The following is an 18,181-nucleotide window of genomic DNA, read 5'->3' as shown; positions in this document are numbered from 1 at the left end:
CAGTGGCAACATCATACACAGAGCCAGTTTCCTACAATGTGCTTCAGGCAGACCTGTCATGCAGAATTTGACACTGGGATGTCAACAGGAAGGACACAGGCCCCACCCTGAATATTCTCTTGAGTTCAGAGGAGTCATCTTTTCTCTTTCTGGTCAGCCTATTGTGTGGGAGGAATTTCACACCTCATTCATGGCTAAACACTGTGAGGGAGTAGGTGGAGAGCTAATTCAAATTGCCCTCCTGAAAGCTCAGGAAGGTGGATTATAATAATTGTTAAAAGAAGTGGTTTAATATTTTTTCTAGCTGGTCTTCGCGCTAGTTTTCCACATTGGACAGCCACGTCTCCCACAGTGAAAACAGTAATTGGGCCTTGCTATTCTAGGTACATGGTAACATTACTTTCCTAAATATTCCACTTTAAATATCATGCACCTTAGCTTGTGGGCTGCAAGGCTTAAAGAGGGATAACATACTGATATTTAAAAAGGAATGTTTTTACCTGTCAAAAAGAGTTATTTTAACAGGTTGCAGTGCAGATTTTACAGTGCAGCAGTCAGTCTGCACTAATATGCCAAAAGCCATATTTTCCGTTCGTCACACTAGTGGATGGCACAATGAGTGCTGCACTCCATAGGTGATATTTAACCTTTCATGCAATGGGATTGTTTCCATACCATATACTATGTCCTTATGGAAAAGTTAATAACGCCAATTTGGGATTAGCTCTATATGTTTTAGGAGTCAGAATACATGCACTGGGCACTGAACAGCAGTGCCCTAGTGTGCAGACTATTAGAAACCAACAAAATGTCCAGGCAGACTGTTCCATTTACATTCAAAAGGGACCCTACACCAAAAATTCTAAGGTTCCAAGCTTTGTTCTGCTTAATTTGGATCATTTTCATACATAAAACAGTTCCATTTATTTATGCATGTCTTGAGATAAAATTGATTAAGTGCAATGTCAAACAAAACTCATCATGACATAAAACACAACATATTGTGAAAAAGACATTATAAGAGACATTTGTGTTGAAAGTACATATGCAAAAATGTTGTTCATTTCCAATAGTATAGTGGTCAGGTCCAGGTGGTTTAGGGCCCAAGCCTTGCTTGTTTACACTGCTAGTGTGCAGTCTAAGCACTAATAATAAAATTCAGCCACACATGGGTACAACTAAGCAAAAGGGATTTTTATCAATAGCTACCACAATGTTTTGTTCATTTTGTGGCCAGACAATCAAAATGGGGTCCCTTTGCCCCCCCTATATTCCCATTCAGCTCAAGGTATGCTCACTTTGCTGCTTTATATATTTGTTCATTCATTTTTAGGACACAGAGACAATACAATGCCCCTGAGTGCTCTAATGGCTGCAACAACATATTGTTTAGGTTGTGGCCAGCCAATAAGGATTGACCAGTCCCACTTACAGTGGCCAATCAGAGCACACTTGGACACCTGCATTCCAAATACATGCGTTGTACATTCATGAGCTAATTTTGAAAAATTAGCATTTAAAGAGGGAATCACTTTAGACATGAACAGTTAACATTTACAATTTTGGTCCCGTGGTACTGGTCCTTTGATACGGGTTCAATCTGATTGTTTGGCCACAGCATCGGAGAAAATGTTGCGGCCGGCATTAAAGGACTAGAAGACTTGCTCCCCAAAACCTGAAAATGATTTTTAAATGGCCCATAAAGAATCAGGGTAATCCAGACCAGTGAGGGTGGTGTATCGAGACCCCCAGTAATTAAAACAACAAAATCAGCTTGTTTTCTTGGATGTACTACAGCATTATCATGAGAGCCAGAGAGGCCTGGGTGGTACTGCTATACTGCGGTAGTCCCATAATTCGCTAAATAATTAAAGAATGCTGTGCTGTGACCTGCACAGTGGGGGTTGGCAGCTCCATTGGGTTTGGACACAGACCTTATGACCTTCCTCTATTGCGCATGGCCGCCATGCCTGCGCTATGGGTGGTGAGTGCCCTAAGGTAGATTGTGTGCAGGGCCTGGTCACAGGTTGGCTGCTCCCTTGGGGCTTGACACATGTTGCCAGAGGGGGTTGGGGATTTACTGAACTTAGAATAGGATCAACAAACCCCAGAAATTTACTGGAGAACTCCAAAGGTTTAAGTGACACTATGGTTAGGCATGATAAGATTTTAGTTTATGTAAAAAAAAACCTTAGAAATTCACTAAAATAAATACAAAGGTTAAACTGGTATGAAAGTTACATGTTCAAATGAGATAAGAACTAATGTTTAAAACCCCCAAAACACACTGAAATTTGCCAGTTATAGTTTAGTGAAAAAACTATTATTTGGGCCCCATTATGCACAACTGATTAAATTATATATTACATCATTCATTACATGCTAAATTACATAACTGATGACTCACTGAATGCAGCTCAAATGACATCATTAAGGACATCACTGATGACATATTATTATTATGAAAGCGTGCTATATGCAAATCTTTCTGGACTTCAAGTACTTCAACATGCTACTCTTGTGCTCAATTTTTTATCAATAATTAAGAGCACAATATTTGACCATATGACACACAGCATATATGGCAACTATCTACATTTGGTAGATGTTGACCTATATTTACTGGTATTCATCAACCTCAGAAATAAAATGCTTCCATAGACTTCAATGGGGTCACCCACTTTTTAAACCTTGAACACCATCCAAAAAACGTATTTTTCTATTCAGCTTAACAGGCTCATCCTCTTAATTACTACACATGAACCACATTATTAAATCAAGAAGCTGACAAGTATGTTTTTGCCACTGATAAAACACCTTCATCTGGGACCTATGGATAAAACTCAGAAGTTTGGTAAAATACACCACACACATTCCTGAGATGAGCACAATGGCATGCAATCTATGTTGATAAGAAGCTTTGCCTTTTCTCATAGTTTTGTGTTAATCCACAAACTACTTTGAAACCTGCCTCTGCAACGCACATGAGGTGTGATCAGTTTTCATTGTTTTTGAACATATACCCAACCCTTTGCTGGTTGGTAAAATATGCACCATATAATTTTCACTATGCACAGCCAAAACTGCCTGCGATTTTTACGCTGTTTCCATTCTATGCACCCACACTTATACACTCAGGCCCAAATTTACAAAAGTTTTGCATGGGGTCTGTGTTACTTTTTTAAATGCAGATCCATTGCCAAATCGTTTTAATTTTTTTTATTTTTTTTGTCCTCATACGCCAGAATATATTCTCAGAGTACCAAATCCATACCATCCACCACGCAGCAGATAGGCCCCTTCTTAAATAGATTGTAAACTCTGAAGATCTTAATGGATGCACTTTCTGCAGATACCCACAAGATTCCAAAAAGAGGAAGTCAATTCAGTTCATCTATCTTCCCAGGCCCTTGAACTGATCTGGGGTAATTCACACTGCAAAAAGGCATAATCATTGGACAACAAGAGTTACATCCTATGCAGCCAATTGATACAGGGAATCCAGAAATGATTCCTTCTCTTCCAATCTGCCCTGTCTAAGTTCAATGTGTATTTGATTGTGTTTATCCAATCTAGGTATGAAGGTGCAGTATCTTTAACCCAAAGTTTGCATATTTCTCTGCGTGCCGGAATAGTTAAATATAAAGACAACTTATTTATATCTTGAGGAAATGACTCATAATTACTAAAAATACAAAAAATACAAGTGATATACAGACCTGTTTATCAAAGTTAAACAAATTCTTCATACTTTGGATACAGTAGACAAAAAATTGCTTAGAACAGGACAAGTTAAAAACATGTGAAGGTCGTCTGCTTTTTCCTGGATGGATGGATGTGTTAAAAGATGGATGAGTGATAGGGTCAATGGATTGATTCATGAATAGATGAGTAGATGGATGGGTGGATGGAAGTATGGATGGCTAAAAGAAAGAGGGATGAGAGAGAAAGTGTGAATGGGTGGAAGGATGAGTGCCTGGGTGGAGGAATGAGTATGTGAAAGGAGGCTTGATGGATGTGTGAATAGATGGATGACTGAAAGAGTGGATGGATAAGGTAAAAGGATGAATGGAGGGATGGATGAGTGATCAGGTGTATGGAGGGATGCATGAGTTGAATGATGGATGGATGGAAGGATAGATGACGGATAGGTTTGCAAATGGTTTAATATTGAAGGGGCACACAGATGGAAGGACAGAATGAATGGCGAACGACTGAATGATGAATGAAAGAATGATTACAGCCTGTAACCCCCATTATATTAAGTACATTTCCTATAGATTGACTTTCACATTTATATGAGTCAATGTCTCTATATAATATGACTGATGTAACGCATTTCGACACCATGTCCTACCTACTTGGGATGAGTAGCACTATAAAAAAATTAAATACACATAAGAGAGGGTCTATGTGAAGAGGAGGGTCGCCATTGGAGGGTGGTGGCAAGGCCAGACTGGCCGGACTGGGCATAGGGCGTTTACCTGGGAGACTAGAGAGGTGGGGGGGGGGCGGTTTTGTTCCCACAAAAAGACCTGCACATTTTCTCAAAGCTGCACACATACTGAAATACCATGAAGTGAACAATTGTCTCAACCTAATATAAACTTCTTTTCACTTGTACTTAAGTGGTTGTCTATTTACTTTCTTATATACTACTGTGGGACCTCTTGTGATGTGTCTGTAAAACTTACCTTTTCTCCTGAATTTTGAGCCCCATACTGAATTTTTGTCTTTAATTTTGACCCTCTGGGCCCGATTCACAGAATGAACTTAAGACTCAATCCTAAACTTACTACTATTTTGGTATTAACAGAATGCACTTACTCATTTCGGTATTCACAGAAGGCACTTACTCATTTCGGTATTCACAGCAGTTAGAAGTCCTAACTTTAGGACTCCTAAATGCCTTCTGTGAATACTGAAACTCTTACAATTAGGATTTTTCTCAATTTAGTAGTAGTAAAGTTAGGACTCCTAACTTTCGGACTCCTAAATGTCTTCTGTGAATACCGAAAGTCTTAAAATTAGGATTTTTCTCAATTTAGTAGTAGTAAAGTTAGGACTCCTAACTTTAGGACTCCTAAATGCCTTCTGTGAATACCGAAAGTCTTAAAATTTGGATTTTTCTCAATTTAGTAGTAGTAAAGTTAGGACTCCTAACTTTAGGTCTCCTAAATGCCTTCTGTGAATACTGAAAGTCTTAAAATTAGGATTTTTCTCAATTTAGTAGTAGTAAAGTTAGGACTCCTAACTTTAGGACTCCTAAACTGAGAAAAATCCTAATTTTAAGACTTTCTGTATTCACAGAAGGCATTTAGGGGTCCTAAAGTTAGGACTTCTAACTTCTGTGAATACCGAAATGAGTAAGTGCCTTCTGTGAATACCGAAATGAGTAAAAGCATTCTGTGAATACCAAAATAGTAGTAAGTGTAGGATTGAGTCTTAAGTTCATTCTGTGAATTGGGCCCTTTGTTCTCAACTTTTACACTCACCATCCTGAATTTGCACCCATGGCAGTTGGTCACCCTAAATGAGAAGTCATAACCAGTGCATGATGAGGGCACAACTTATACTAAGTTCACGAAACAATTAATAGCAAATGTCATTGATTTTCTCTTTATAAACGTTAGTCACTATAACATGCATAATATGTATAGCTCATCCCAAAGCTTCCTAGAGGAGATGAAATGAAGAAGTGCGGCTTTGCTTTGCCCTCTCAAACAACCCCTTGACCCATCTTCAGGAATCAATAATGGCTCAAACAAAGCATTAGCATGTTCTTTAGGGTGACCTTTGTGCACTATATCGAAATTCTGTTAAAATTTTTTGCACACAAAACATGCCTTTTTCAAGCGAAGTGAAATCTAACCATAATTACAGACAAGATATCACCTCTCCTAATGTATATGTGTGGGGGTCTGTGATTCACGGTCACTACTTCTTCCATTCAGCAGAAAAAGAAATCAGGCTGCTTTTGACACATTTACATGTTGCCACAAGAGGGTGTAGAGCGACAGTTAGAAAGGTTGACATGAGTCCTTTAAAAAACACCAGAAAATAATCTTTTCTTTAGCAAAAAAATGAGGGCATGCTGCTCATCAAAGAGAACAGAGGATTCTTTCCATTTCGTTTTAGATAGTTGAAAGCTCTGGGCACGACGCTAATTCTGAAGAGGCTCAGAAACGGAAATCAATGCACAGGACATGTTAATGCCCACGCGCAGACACGAAATACACCGGGGAGAGACTTGCTGAAGGTTGCATATTTTCTCATCCGTCTGTCATTAGATCACTGTTTGTGCCTGGTACACATTTCTTGGCATGGCATTTACATAGCCTGATGGGGTTTGAAAAGGTCGCCATTTAAAGCCAGAAACGTTTAAATTGTGATTTGCATGAAATAGTGTTTTTCTGCCACTGCTTATCGCAAGGCAGCAGGCACGAACAAAAATATCTAAAGCTAGTTGTTAAAACGAAAACCATCCCGCTGCAGTTAGTAACCTTGTTCGAGACATCCCTTTAGGGCAATGAAAAGAGTTCTCTTCTGTAACAACCGATAGGTTGTGAGCTAGTGTCAATGCATGTGTGTATAATCACAAGCCTCATATGTTTATATATCCATGCAACGAGGAACACAAGCATGCATACGAAGATTAACAGCCATGCAGACCTGCTAAAAGCTACCTTTTTAAACTGCTGACATATACACTTCTTTCCCTATTCTCACTCTCCTCCTGAGACCCACTGTTCTCCTCATCACTTTAACTTGTCCCAAAACACTGAGCATCGATGCAACTAGAAGTCACACAATGTAGTGCAGCACGTAAAGTGTGTGGCTGAGATGTGTGCATGGGCGAGAGAACAGGGCGTTATCTACTAAGATGTGGTGCAGTTCTGCTGGTGCAAATATGGCTGCCATGTGTCAATGCAGATACCCTTGGGCCAGAGTTGAAGTTGTGGAAACATGGGTTTTTGATTTGAAGGGGTCCCTTCCAGTACAGTAAACTATGCTTTAAGGATGTTTCCACTTTGTATGTGTGATTTACAATGCAGCACATATGAAAATTGGGAAAAGTGGGAAAAATGAGGGGAAATGAAAACATTTGGGAATGGCGGCTCATGTGCTTGTTGATGACTCGTGGAAGCCTGATGGCAGGGCCTCTCCCTATCACTAAATGGCGAGGGAAGGTAACAGGAAAGATCAGAAGCAGGAGAAACAGCAGGGTTGATGGTGATGGCTTTGGTTCAGAATGACCTGCATCATCTATGGGGGTGCAGTAAAATACCAGAAGTGACCTGAACGGAAGGACAGCTGAGTTGTGGAGTCTAATGCTGCCTTTATGAGTGTGAGGAGATTGGAACAAGTGCTTCTAAATCCAGGATAAAACTTCAGGAGACAACGACTAGTAGGATTTACGAGGCTTGAGGCAGGGAGGAAGGGGTAATATTAGAAGTTGTTTGAGAGAGTCCTTCCAAGCACATCTCATAGGAGAGGGGCTATCTGGCTTGCAACTAATCTGTGGATATAGAACTCCCCGGCAAGGGGGCAAAGGGATGGTATTTTTCAGCGACTTGGTTAGGGGATATTAAAGCACTTTACAAACAAATAAAAGGAATGATTTAAACTGGCTACAATGTAAATTACAGCAGTTAAATCTAGCTGTAAAAGCTATAAAGTTAACAAATGAATCCTGGACTATATTAACTTGCATTAATTCTGCAGAAATGTGTCACTCCCGGCTTTGTGGGGGAAACATCTTTAGCAATTAAATCAAATACTTGTCATAAATCTCAGAGAAAAAAACAAGCAACCGGTAGGAAATGCTAAAAACCAGGAGGACATCGGAGGACATCGGGCATTATAGAGAACTCAGAAACCCACTCAAGCGCTATACTTAGCCCCTAAACTCAAGGAGCTTTTCTAAAGCGTTTCGGCAGAATTTAAGGAGCCCCCCCCTTCCATGCAAATTTGGTGGGTGTCAGTGCAAACATGGATCCCACTTTAGCCCCTAGAGCTGAGGGAGAATCTACAAAACATAGCAATTGTCAATTAAATACAAAAAAGACTGAATTCTGACCAGAGGAAAATAAACCATACCCTCTCTCTGAAAAACTCCAATGCCGTGTGTTTTTGAGAATGGAGTCTCAGAGTAAGGAGAGGGAGAGGGTGAAAAAGAAAGAGAAAGACAAGAGATATGCCACAGGATGTAGGGGCATATTACCAAGCAATAGCGATAATTATCGCTATGGCTTGGTTAGAGACAAAAATTTACAGCTGAGCTGCGGCGATTTTTACCGCAAATAAACCTTGGTATTACCAAGGTTTATCGAAAAGGCGATAAAAATCGCCGCAATGCATGAATATCGCTGAAAAGTCAGTGATATTCATGCATTACCGAGCTAATGCTCTTAGCCATGTTATCCACCTCCCATTGGATAACATGGCTAAGAACTGCTCAGGGCAGGTGTTCGCTTTTGGAGATATTCGCGCTTAGCGCGAATATCTCCAAAAGTTGGTAATAGGAGATAGCGATGTTAGCAACTGTTTTCAGTCGCTAACATCTTGGCACGCCCACTTTGCATGTCATTAGTGATAAATATCACTGACATGCAAAGTGGGGCCCAAGACTGGTGTTAGCGACAGCTAGGTAATAGGGAGATAATTTTATCTCCTCTATCTTGGCTTTTAAAGCCAAAAAAGCGGAGGTAAACCCCCTTGATAATATGCCCCGTAATTTTGTGGCCCCTGCGATAGGCAGCCATGCCTTTGATAATGAATTAACTTCTCCAAATTCAACAGATGGTGCAGGTGGTTTAGGAAAGTTCCTGCCCCCCTATGCTGTTGGAATCTGTATCATTTGAAAAATCTGTTATTCTCTTGGGGGCCAATTCACTTACTACCTTTTGTATTCCCAGAAGGCACTTAGTAGTAGTAAAGTTAGGACTCCTAACTCTACTACTACTAAACTAAGATAAAATCCTAAACTTACTATTGTTCGTATTCACAGAAGGAATTTAGTAGTAGTAAAGTTAGGACTCCTAACTTTAGTACTACTAAATGCCTTTTGTGAATACCAAAGTCGGAAAGTTAGGATTTTGTCTCAGTTTAGTAGTAGTAAAGTTAGTAGTCCTAACTTTACTACTACTAAGTGCCTTTTGTGAGTACCAAAAGTAGTAAGTTTAGGATTTTCTCTCAGATTAGTTCTGTGAATCGGCGCCTTGGATTCTAAAAAAAAAAACCTGGTATCCCCACACCGCTTCTTCGCGGATTTTTGACAATTTAGCAAGAAACTTGGGAATTTTATACCTCTCATGACCAAATTATTTTATTCTTTCAAAATCAGGTGTCTGTCATTCAAAGAAAGCTTGCACTCATGACACAAAGACTTAAGGCTGGATTACAGGTTTGGCGGTCCTACAGCCTGAGAACTGCATCCACACCAGCCACGAGACCACAGTGCTGGTGGTCTAAAATCACCGTATTACAAGTTGACAATGGTGCCAGCGGTGTGGCTGCAGAGATCTTGCAGCAGTGGTGAGTACCTTTTCCAAATATATTGATGCCTGTGTGTGCATTTCAACTGAATCTGTTTTGGATGCGCACATATGCATGATACATGTGGAAAAAATACCATCTATACCATATGTGGGCTGTCCTGGCAATAGGTATATAGTATGAAAAGGACTCACCTGTAGATCATCACAAACAGGGTCGTAATCTTCGGGGTGAAGATACTGCTGTGAAGGTTAGCCCTGAAGAAAGGGATCCACATTGAACTTTTCCTGGAAGAACAAGAAAGGGATGAGTATGCACCCCAAATCCATTGTCACTGCCATTGTAGCAGGTGGCTGGACTACCATGGTCAGCTCGTGGAAAGGGCAGCTCTTAATATGGACGCCGTTGCAGCTCCCCTTTTCCCAACTCAAAATTCCATGTTCAGCGATCTGCTGGTAGTCTCAGCACTTCAGCCACGGGCTTTGAAAAGCCTATCCATCCAACTCGTAATACGGTGGTCGGACTTCCGAGCTCTCCACAATCAGACGGCCACCGCAGGTACAGTGGTCCACTTACTGCCAAACACGTAATAAGGCCATTAATTAGGCCAAAAGGAGAATATCTCACCTGGGGACCACAAGCCTTACATCAGAAAAGTGTGGAGTGCTATTAAAAAGAGATTAATGATCCAAATGAAAAACAAGAGGAACTGAAAAGTCATACCAAACGCTCTAATTTAGTATTTATTGGGTTTCCGAAAAATGCAGAAAGTCCAGGCGGGATGATACTGCTGATTAAGTGACTGATACCCAAAAATATGTTGCCCAGTTACACTGCAGATCTCACAATCACAAGGGTGCATTGAGTTCCTGAATAAGTAAACTACTCATTATTAAAATAACTGTGAACAGTTTTATTGAATTTTGCAGACCACCAAATGAAAGAACAGATAATCTCCATGGCAATACAACAGAGGTCGTTTGGCTCTCAGGAGTTTTCCCTCAAATTCTTTGCAGATATGACTGCAACTGTGGCCAAGAGATGGAAGAGTTTTCTGGGCCCCCTTATAATGGAAGTTGTACAGGCATCATTGCAGTATTAGTGCAGTATCAGTGCAATCATTGAAAACAGCATCTTGCACAGTGCGAACAGGGTACTACGTAGCTCGCATAGTGCGAAGTGCACTTCACGTAGCTACTCGTAGCGCTACTTCGCAAACTATGCCCAGGGTTAATTCTGATGCAATTGTGGTCGCAGGAGGGTGGTTTTGCCCAGGGGCACACATCAAAGGATTGTATCATGCCAGTCATTGAGTTCCTGCTTGCAGCCTACAACATAATCATGGAATCCTGCGCCGCTTTCGAGGGGGCTGAGAGCTTATTAAAGCTTGTCTAACAGGTCTAAGCTTCACCTATAAAGAACACAGGCATGTGCCTATGGGGATCCTATACAGCAATAGGATACGAAGGATGGGAACAATTGGACACACTGGGGCCCATAGAAAGTAATCCGAGTGTGGCCGTTACTTAGGGCGCATGAGGATAGAAAGTTAGGCTGATATACAGACTGACACACTCACGAAATAAATGTCCTAGCAACCCCATAGTCCAATTAAAGCATAGTTAAATGTGCCCGCAGTCGTCTGATTTAGTGATTCAGTAGCGATAGTCACTGGGTTTTCTATTCAATCGGGTTCATTGGATCTGCAAGTAGCTGTAGCTGAGGGCTCTACATAACATGTTCCTTTTTTATTTGAATTGGGTACGTAGAGCCTATAGGGCACAGCCGGGACTGTAAGTGGGCAAAATCCAGTACTCTTAGCCAACACCGTAGGCTAATTGGGAAGGGTAGACGTGGCATGCACAGCAGTTTGCCTACGCTATATGGCGAGTGTGCAGTCAACCAAAAGGTCAGCACTGTCCAGGAGTAGGACTTCTTTGGAATGGTGAATAAATATGTGTCAACGGAAACATTGTGATATTTTTCACGTACATTGCAGTAGAAACTCAAGTAGCTTCTTGCAAATAATCCGTAGTTCACTCGCTACTGTTTTTTCCGTTTTATTCTGTTCTGTTTGTTTTCACCATTTACAAAAAAGGCACAAGTATCTAGAGTGCCAATTTTAAGCTAATAAAAGTCGAAATTATCTGTTTAAATACCACCAGAAAAACTTAGTTTATGGCTGTTTCTGCTTATGTTTTTGAAGGTTTTCTTTTTTAGCTTCTCAGATAAAACCAAATTTGGCTGTTCAATTCTCCCACGTTAGTCTGCGCTGGTGGTTCTTGGGAATACAGCATTCACTCCAGGAATATGTATTTAATGGCATGGTCACAGGTTGAACCCCTTTGACTCCACTTAGTTTTTAGGAGGGGTGTGGCATAAGAAACAAAGTTGCTGACTTTGGTCCTAGAGACCCGGCTATGAGCCTCGGCGTAGTCTTCCAGGAAAGTAAGCTGGTGTTATTAAATATTTGCCTTGCCTGTGTTGCCCACAGAGGTTGGCAGTGCAGGATGGCCTTTCATCCTGCAGAGCCTGTACACTCAGCAGGATAAGACAGCATTTTAGGCATGTGCAAGCAGGTGTCCATTGCACCCACTGACATTTGAACAGCACGGCCTGTGTTTCCCACGAATGTGGCAAGTGCAGCCCCGCCTTTCATCATACAGTTCACTGGATAGAAAAGGTTTATTATTCGTGGGAAGCAGTGCAGCTCAGCCTTTCATCCTTCAAGGGTCTGTGCATATTGCCAGATAAAGCAAGTTGTCATCGTGGGTGTGTGGGCAGGTGTCTGTGACATGCCCTCATGGGTGCACAGTACCTAATTATGTTAACAAGATGGGGCATAACAACTTGATCTGCTGATTGTGGGATGGGAAACCAGGTTGGAGTCCCCTCATAGGCTCACTTAATTCCCCAGGCATATGAAAAACATGAAGATGATCTTGTTTCCTGCAGAGGACGTGGCTTACCAACTAGAGCTGATGATGGGGTATAGGGAGCAAGGTTAGAGTCCCGCTGTTGGACTTGGCCCTTTTCCCTGATTTTTTTTTGCTTTTCGCTCCCCTAATTCAGGATGTCCCCCCATCGTAATAAAGTTGTATAGGCCCTCTGAGGTTGAGATGCCCTGTGTAATATTAAAATCAATGCTAAGGTGCAGGTTCTCTCTTCCCCCAACATGGCTGCCATTGACCCCTGCTACTGCAGCATGGTCTTGTTAGACGCACTCTAGTAGCCAGGAGCTGACTGGAGCCCCTAAACATTGTTGCGACATCAGCCTGCCTTGCCTGCCCAAAGTTTGAGTTGGGAAGCTCCTGGAACCTTCTAGAATAGGGGCGGAGCCTGGTTTTGCCGCCTTAGAGGGTGGCCACCTGACCTGGGCATATAAAAGAAAAGGGAGGAAAACTTTCCAGTCAGTTGGGGCATCACTGACCTGGGGGACCCTACGCAGGAGACTTAGGCGGTAGGGCCTAGTCAGGAACCTACACCAATGGGGGTGACAGGGTTTAGGCGCTGCCCACCAAGCTGTGTGAGGAACACTGAACTAGCCCACTGATCTGGCCCGGCGGGAGGGGACCCCAGGGACCATCTGCAGTGACCTGCTGAGGAAACTTGATATCAGCCTTCAACTCAACGCCCCTTCCCCCTTCAAGAAACCAAGAAACTGCTATCTACAAAGGGCGCAGGAACCACCAAGCGCCAAGAAAACCTTCTAACTACCACAGAACTGCTGGGGGATCAACCAGGTATTGGTGCTGTGTCACCCCTGCGCCCCCTGTCTTCACCTGGGTCCCTCTGCTGTCATGTCTATTCCCCTTTGCTGTCCTGCCTTGCATGGACTGCTGGCTAAGCGCTCTTATTGCCTAGCGCTAGCCCCCTGAGTTGCCTATCTTCTGGGACTGCTTCTTCTCCGTTGTTAAGCCGCCTGAACTGAGTTGTTAAGCGCTCCCTTCCCAGCGCTAGAACTGTGAACTGCTGGCCCTCCAAGCACTGTGCCTGCTGCCAGCCCTGTGCCCTGGAAAGTGCTGTGTTCGCCTCTGCAAGCGCCGGACTGTTGGGGGACTGTTTCCAACCCTGGGGCTGTGGATACCGAGCGCTGTAGCTCCCGAGTGCTTCCCGGCTGGGCCCCGGTCACGCTTGGTCATCGGGCTTGCTGCTGAACTCACCGCTGCAGCCAGGGGCCTGATTGTCCTCGTCCCGGCCCAGCGCTCCCAGTGGCACTGGCGCCGTCTGCATTGCCCCCCTCGGCGGCCCCCGGTGTCAGGGGAGGGCCGCCACATTGCCGCTGCGGGCCATGCCCGGTCCGAGAAGCCGATCAGAGACTGGGAGGAGGCGTTGTCTGCAAGTGCACTTGGAGGGCCCCTAACACCGCCGCTGTCCGGGCCCAAGACGAGAAGTACCTGCAGAGGCCCCGTGGAGCCTTGAGGAGACTGCTGAGATCTTTGCATGGTCCCGCGAGGCCCGGTGAGGCCAACCCCACGTGATGGGGGCGCCGGCCGCGTCATCGGCCCCGCCCCCGTCCGGCGCCATGCAGCCATTGGTCCTGGCTGGCACGCCCCACCGGCTGCCCTGCAAGTGGCTGCCCTTGCCGCGCCCTCAAGAGCTGCTCTACCATTGGCCGATGAGGCAAAGTCCCTCCTGCACCGCATCCTGATTGATTCCCGGGCCGTGGAGGCTGCTGAAGGCCCGGGAACAGCCTTTCATCATCGGGGAGGGCTCAGAGAGAGTCAAAGTCTCCCCCACCTGGTGTGCAGGCCCCGGAGGGCCTGGAATCGACGGGTGGGGCCAAAAGTGAACCCCAGAGACAGCACAAGCCCCCACCAGCCCCATAAGGCCCAGAGATCGCCAGAGATCTCCACAAGGGCCCCGAGGGGGGCGAAGAGTCAGGTAAACCCCGGGGAGGAGGGCGGAAGGCCGGAGAAGGCACTCGGGGGGGAGACTGGTGACGGGGCCCATTTAAGTAGTGGAACTGGGCCAGAGCCCCAAAAGACACCGTGGGGACCTCAATTAATAAAAGTTAATCCCTTGATGGGGAAAAGTCCCTCACAATCTAATGCCAGGCCCTGATTAAGAAATGTTTGTTCTTGCTTTATGAAATGCTCATCCTTGCCTGATGAGCTGGTGATTTTTGACTAAGGAGATTGTTGTACAGTGCTTAGCTCTTCCCTTGGGCTAGCACTCTAGATTACTCTGGGTGTTCCTAGTTCTGGAGTTCTCCTTCGCCCTGTTGGCAGTTGGAGCTCTGGTCAGATGAGGGATGGTCCTACCTCTTTCTGTGCTGCAATAAAGCTGTATCCTGGAGTACCTGTTCGTGGAAATGTATTCTTATTTACATCATTTGGCGACTTGGACTGGTGATGCGTCTGGCCACAGCTTCCTTGTTCGATTTTGCAGCCGAAAGAAGAATTACAGAACGGTAGTCACCAGCTCCCTCACGAACCCCGTGTGTGGTCCACAGCGTAGAACAACTCTTCATTGCGGAGCTGATCGCAACCTCGGAAGGATTTTTGGAAGATTTTCCTTTCCGATACCTTCGCCGTCAAAGTGAGTGACGTCAGTTCCTTCAACGTCCCAATGACGGCGAGCGCGATCTGAATGTATTCTGATGTGTCGCGTAGCAACCACGCTTTACGCCGCACACATCACTGAAGCGCATTTCTCTGTGCGTGTCTACGTTGTGGTGTTGATGTTGGAAGCGTGACTGAGCTCACACGCTATACGCTACGCGTCACTGAAACGCATTCCTCTTCATGCGCGTCTTCGGGATGACGTTAGAAGCGTAAACAAGCTCACGCACGACGCAGTCGGCCATTTTGATGTCGGTGGTTGCCTAGGAGACGCGACCCACCGAGAACCTCTCTGTTTATTTCCAGAAACAGCGTCGAGTGCCAACTGACCTTGGACATCTTGATCGGTGTAAGCGCTTATTCCATTAGTTCAAATATTAGAGTAATAAGCGGACTGTTTTCCTTTTTACTTCACATTTATACTGTGCCCTTAATTCTTCGTTTCGTGCTTTGCAATCTTCTGACCCCATGGCCCAAGCAGTTAATGTTGCTCTTCCACCACAATTCTTGAGTGAACCAGGGAATCCGTCTGTAACCTGGGAAGACTGGATTGTTATGTTTAATAATTATATTCAGGCTCTAGATGGAGAAGACTTTTCTGCTAAACGAAAGAAAGCTCTTTTAATGACCACTTTGGGCAAAGAAGGACAGCGTCTTTTCAAATACTTACCGCAAGCATTACCTTCTGGGTCAGTAGATGATTTTGATGAAATTAAAGAAGCAGTAGCGAGACTGGAAATCAGATTTGGTAAAGAGGAAAACCTTGTCCTACAAAGATATAAGTTTTATAAAAACAAACAGTTGGCAGATGAGAGCATTGATGAATTTGTTGCACGACTACGTGAACTATCTGTAAAATGCAATTTCGGTCAAATGGCGGATGAACTAATTAGAGACCAATTAATTGTTCAGGCCAACAACAGGAAGGTCCAAGAACGATTATGGGCAGCGAAGAATCCAACATTGAAAGTTGCTATAGAATTAGCAAAAGTTGTGGAAGAGAGCGAGAAATGTATGAGAGAGTTACAGAAGAGTGGTGTGGAAACAAAGTTTGCAGAAGTTTCCAATAAGGTTGTGTTTAGTGACAATAGTGACGATGAAGCAATGGCTATTGCTATTGTCAGGAAAAAGGGCTATATTCTTCAAAAAAAGAATGTACAACAATCCTCGAATAGTAAGATTAGTCAAAAAATGTGTTCAAAGTGTGGGAGTTTTTCGCATACCTCAGATGCTAAGTTCTGTTTTGCGAATAACAAAGAGTGTCTGCGTTGTGGAAAGATGGGGCACTTTGCAAAGATGTGCAAAAATAGAAATAGCTCAAGAGTGACTGTGGTCAATGACTGTGGCGATTTGAAACGTGATATGAACAAGATATTGGCTCTTGCAGGGATCGAAGGGGAAATGCTTTTAAAGCTGACTTTAGGATTGATGAGAAAGTTGTCACTCTCATGGTGGACACAGGTTCCAAGTGGACCATCATCCCTCTATCCTTGTTGAAGAGCGTGTGGGGTGAGAAGTTTTAAAGGAGTGTGACATTTTTCCGTCTGGGTATCAAGGCGAGAAAATTGATCTGTTGGGCTATTTCGAAGCAAAGATTGAGTTTAAAAACAGATCAGGATCTGGGAAAATATATATTTCAACTGATGGGCCGGCCATTTTAGGTCGTCACCATCAGTATGATTTGCACATTGTTGTTGATCCTAGGTCTGATAATCCAGTGTCTATTGTCGATAATTCATCTGTTGAGATTCTGGATAAATTCAAAAATGTCTTTAGGGATCAATTAGGGGAACTCGTAGGTTATTACCATCGGATAATTCTCAAGGAAGGTAGTTGCCCTGTCCAACATAAAGTAAGGAGAGTCCCTTTCGCGTTGCGAAAAGAGGTTAAGGCTACTTTGGAGGAAATGCTTCAAGGTGGCATTATTGAACCCATTGAGGCGTCCCCGTGGGTTTCGCCAGTGGTAATTTCACAGAAACCTGACAATAAAATTAGGTTCTGTGTGGACCTGCGTTCATTGAACAAATGTGTGGTTGCTGATGTGTTCCCACTACCAAACATTAGTGAGTTAGTCTCGACACTCAAGGGGGCCAAGTTTTTTAGTAAGTTGGATCTAAAGCATGCTTACCATCAAATTTGCTTAGATGACAAGTCCAAACATGTGACTGCATTCATCACCAGTGAAGGGACCTTCCAATTCACGAGGTTACCCTTCGGACTTGTTTCTGCCGCTAGTGTATTCCAGAGACTTGTTTCCGAGGTTTTTAAGGGTTTAGATAAAGTATTATACTTTCAGGATGACATCTTGATTTATGGAGATTCTTTGGAAGAGCACAATGGGACTTTGCAGAATGTGTTACGAAGAGTGGATGATGCTGGCCTAACGCTGAGAAGGGAAAAGTGTGCATTTCTTTTGAAGGAAATAGAGTACTTAGGTTTCTGCCTATCAGAAGAAGGTATTAAACCTAAGAGGAACTTATTGGAGGCCATTGAACTAGCTCCCTTCCCCATTGACAAGGATCAACTTCGGTCCTTCATGGGTTTGATTGAGTTTTACTCGAAATTCGTGAGAGATTTCTCTTCAAAGACTGCTCCCTTGAGATACTTGCTAAAAAAAGGTGTCAAGTTTAATTGGACTGTTGAGCATGAGTCTTGCTTCAATATGATCAAAGGGGAACTTAAGTCTGCTAATGTCCTTACCCCTTTTGATACTGCTCGGTCCTCTATTTTGATGGTTGACGCCAGTGCTATAGGTCTTGGTGCAGTTCTCCTACAAAAGCATGGAGGGGTAGAGAAGACCATAGCGTTTGCATCTAGACCTTTGTCTGTCTCAGAATCAAATTACTCAGTCATAGAGCGTGAAGCTCTTGCTGCTGTTTGGGGCACGAGCTACTTTAGGACCTATTTGTGGGGTTACAAGTTTATTCTCCGTACGGACCATAAACCCCTTGTAAATGTCTTAGCTCCAGGTGGAGCTGGAAAAGGGTCTCCAAGGCTGGCGAGATTAGCCTCTCGTCTACAGGACTACCAATGTGAGATTGAGTTTGTTCATGGCTGGAAAAACGTCCAAGCAGATTGCTTGTCGCGGCTACCTGTGCGATCTACTAGTTGTGATAGTA

Source organism: Lissotriton vulgaris, chromosome 3_1 (assembly GCF_964263255.1).
Source record: "Lissotriton vulgaris chromosome 3_1, aLisVul1.2, whole genome shotgun sequence".
NCBI lineage: Eukaryota > Metazoa > Chordata > Amphibia > Caudata > Salamandridae > Lissotriton > Lissotriton vulgaris.
The sequence above is the reverse complement of the archived record's forward strand: the minus strand, read 5'-3'. Positions refer to the sequence as shown.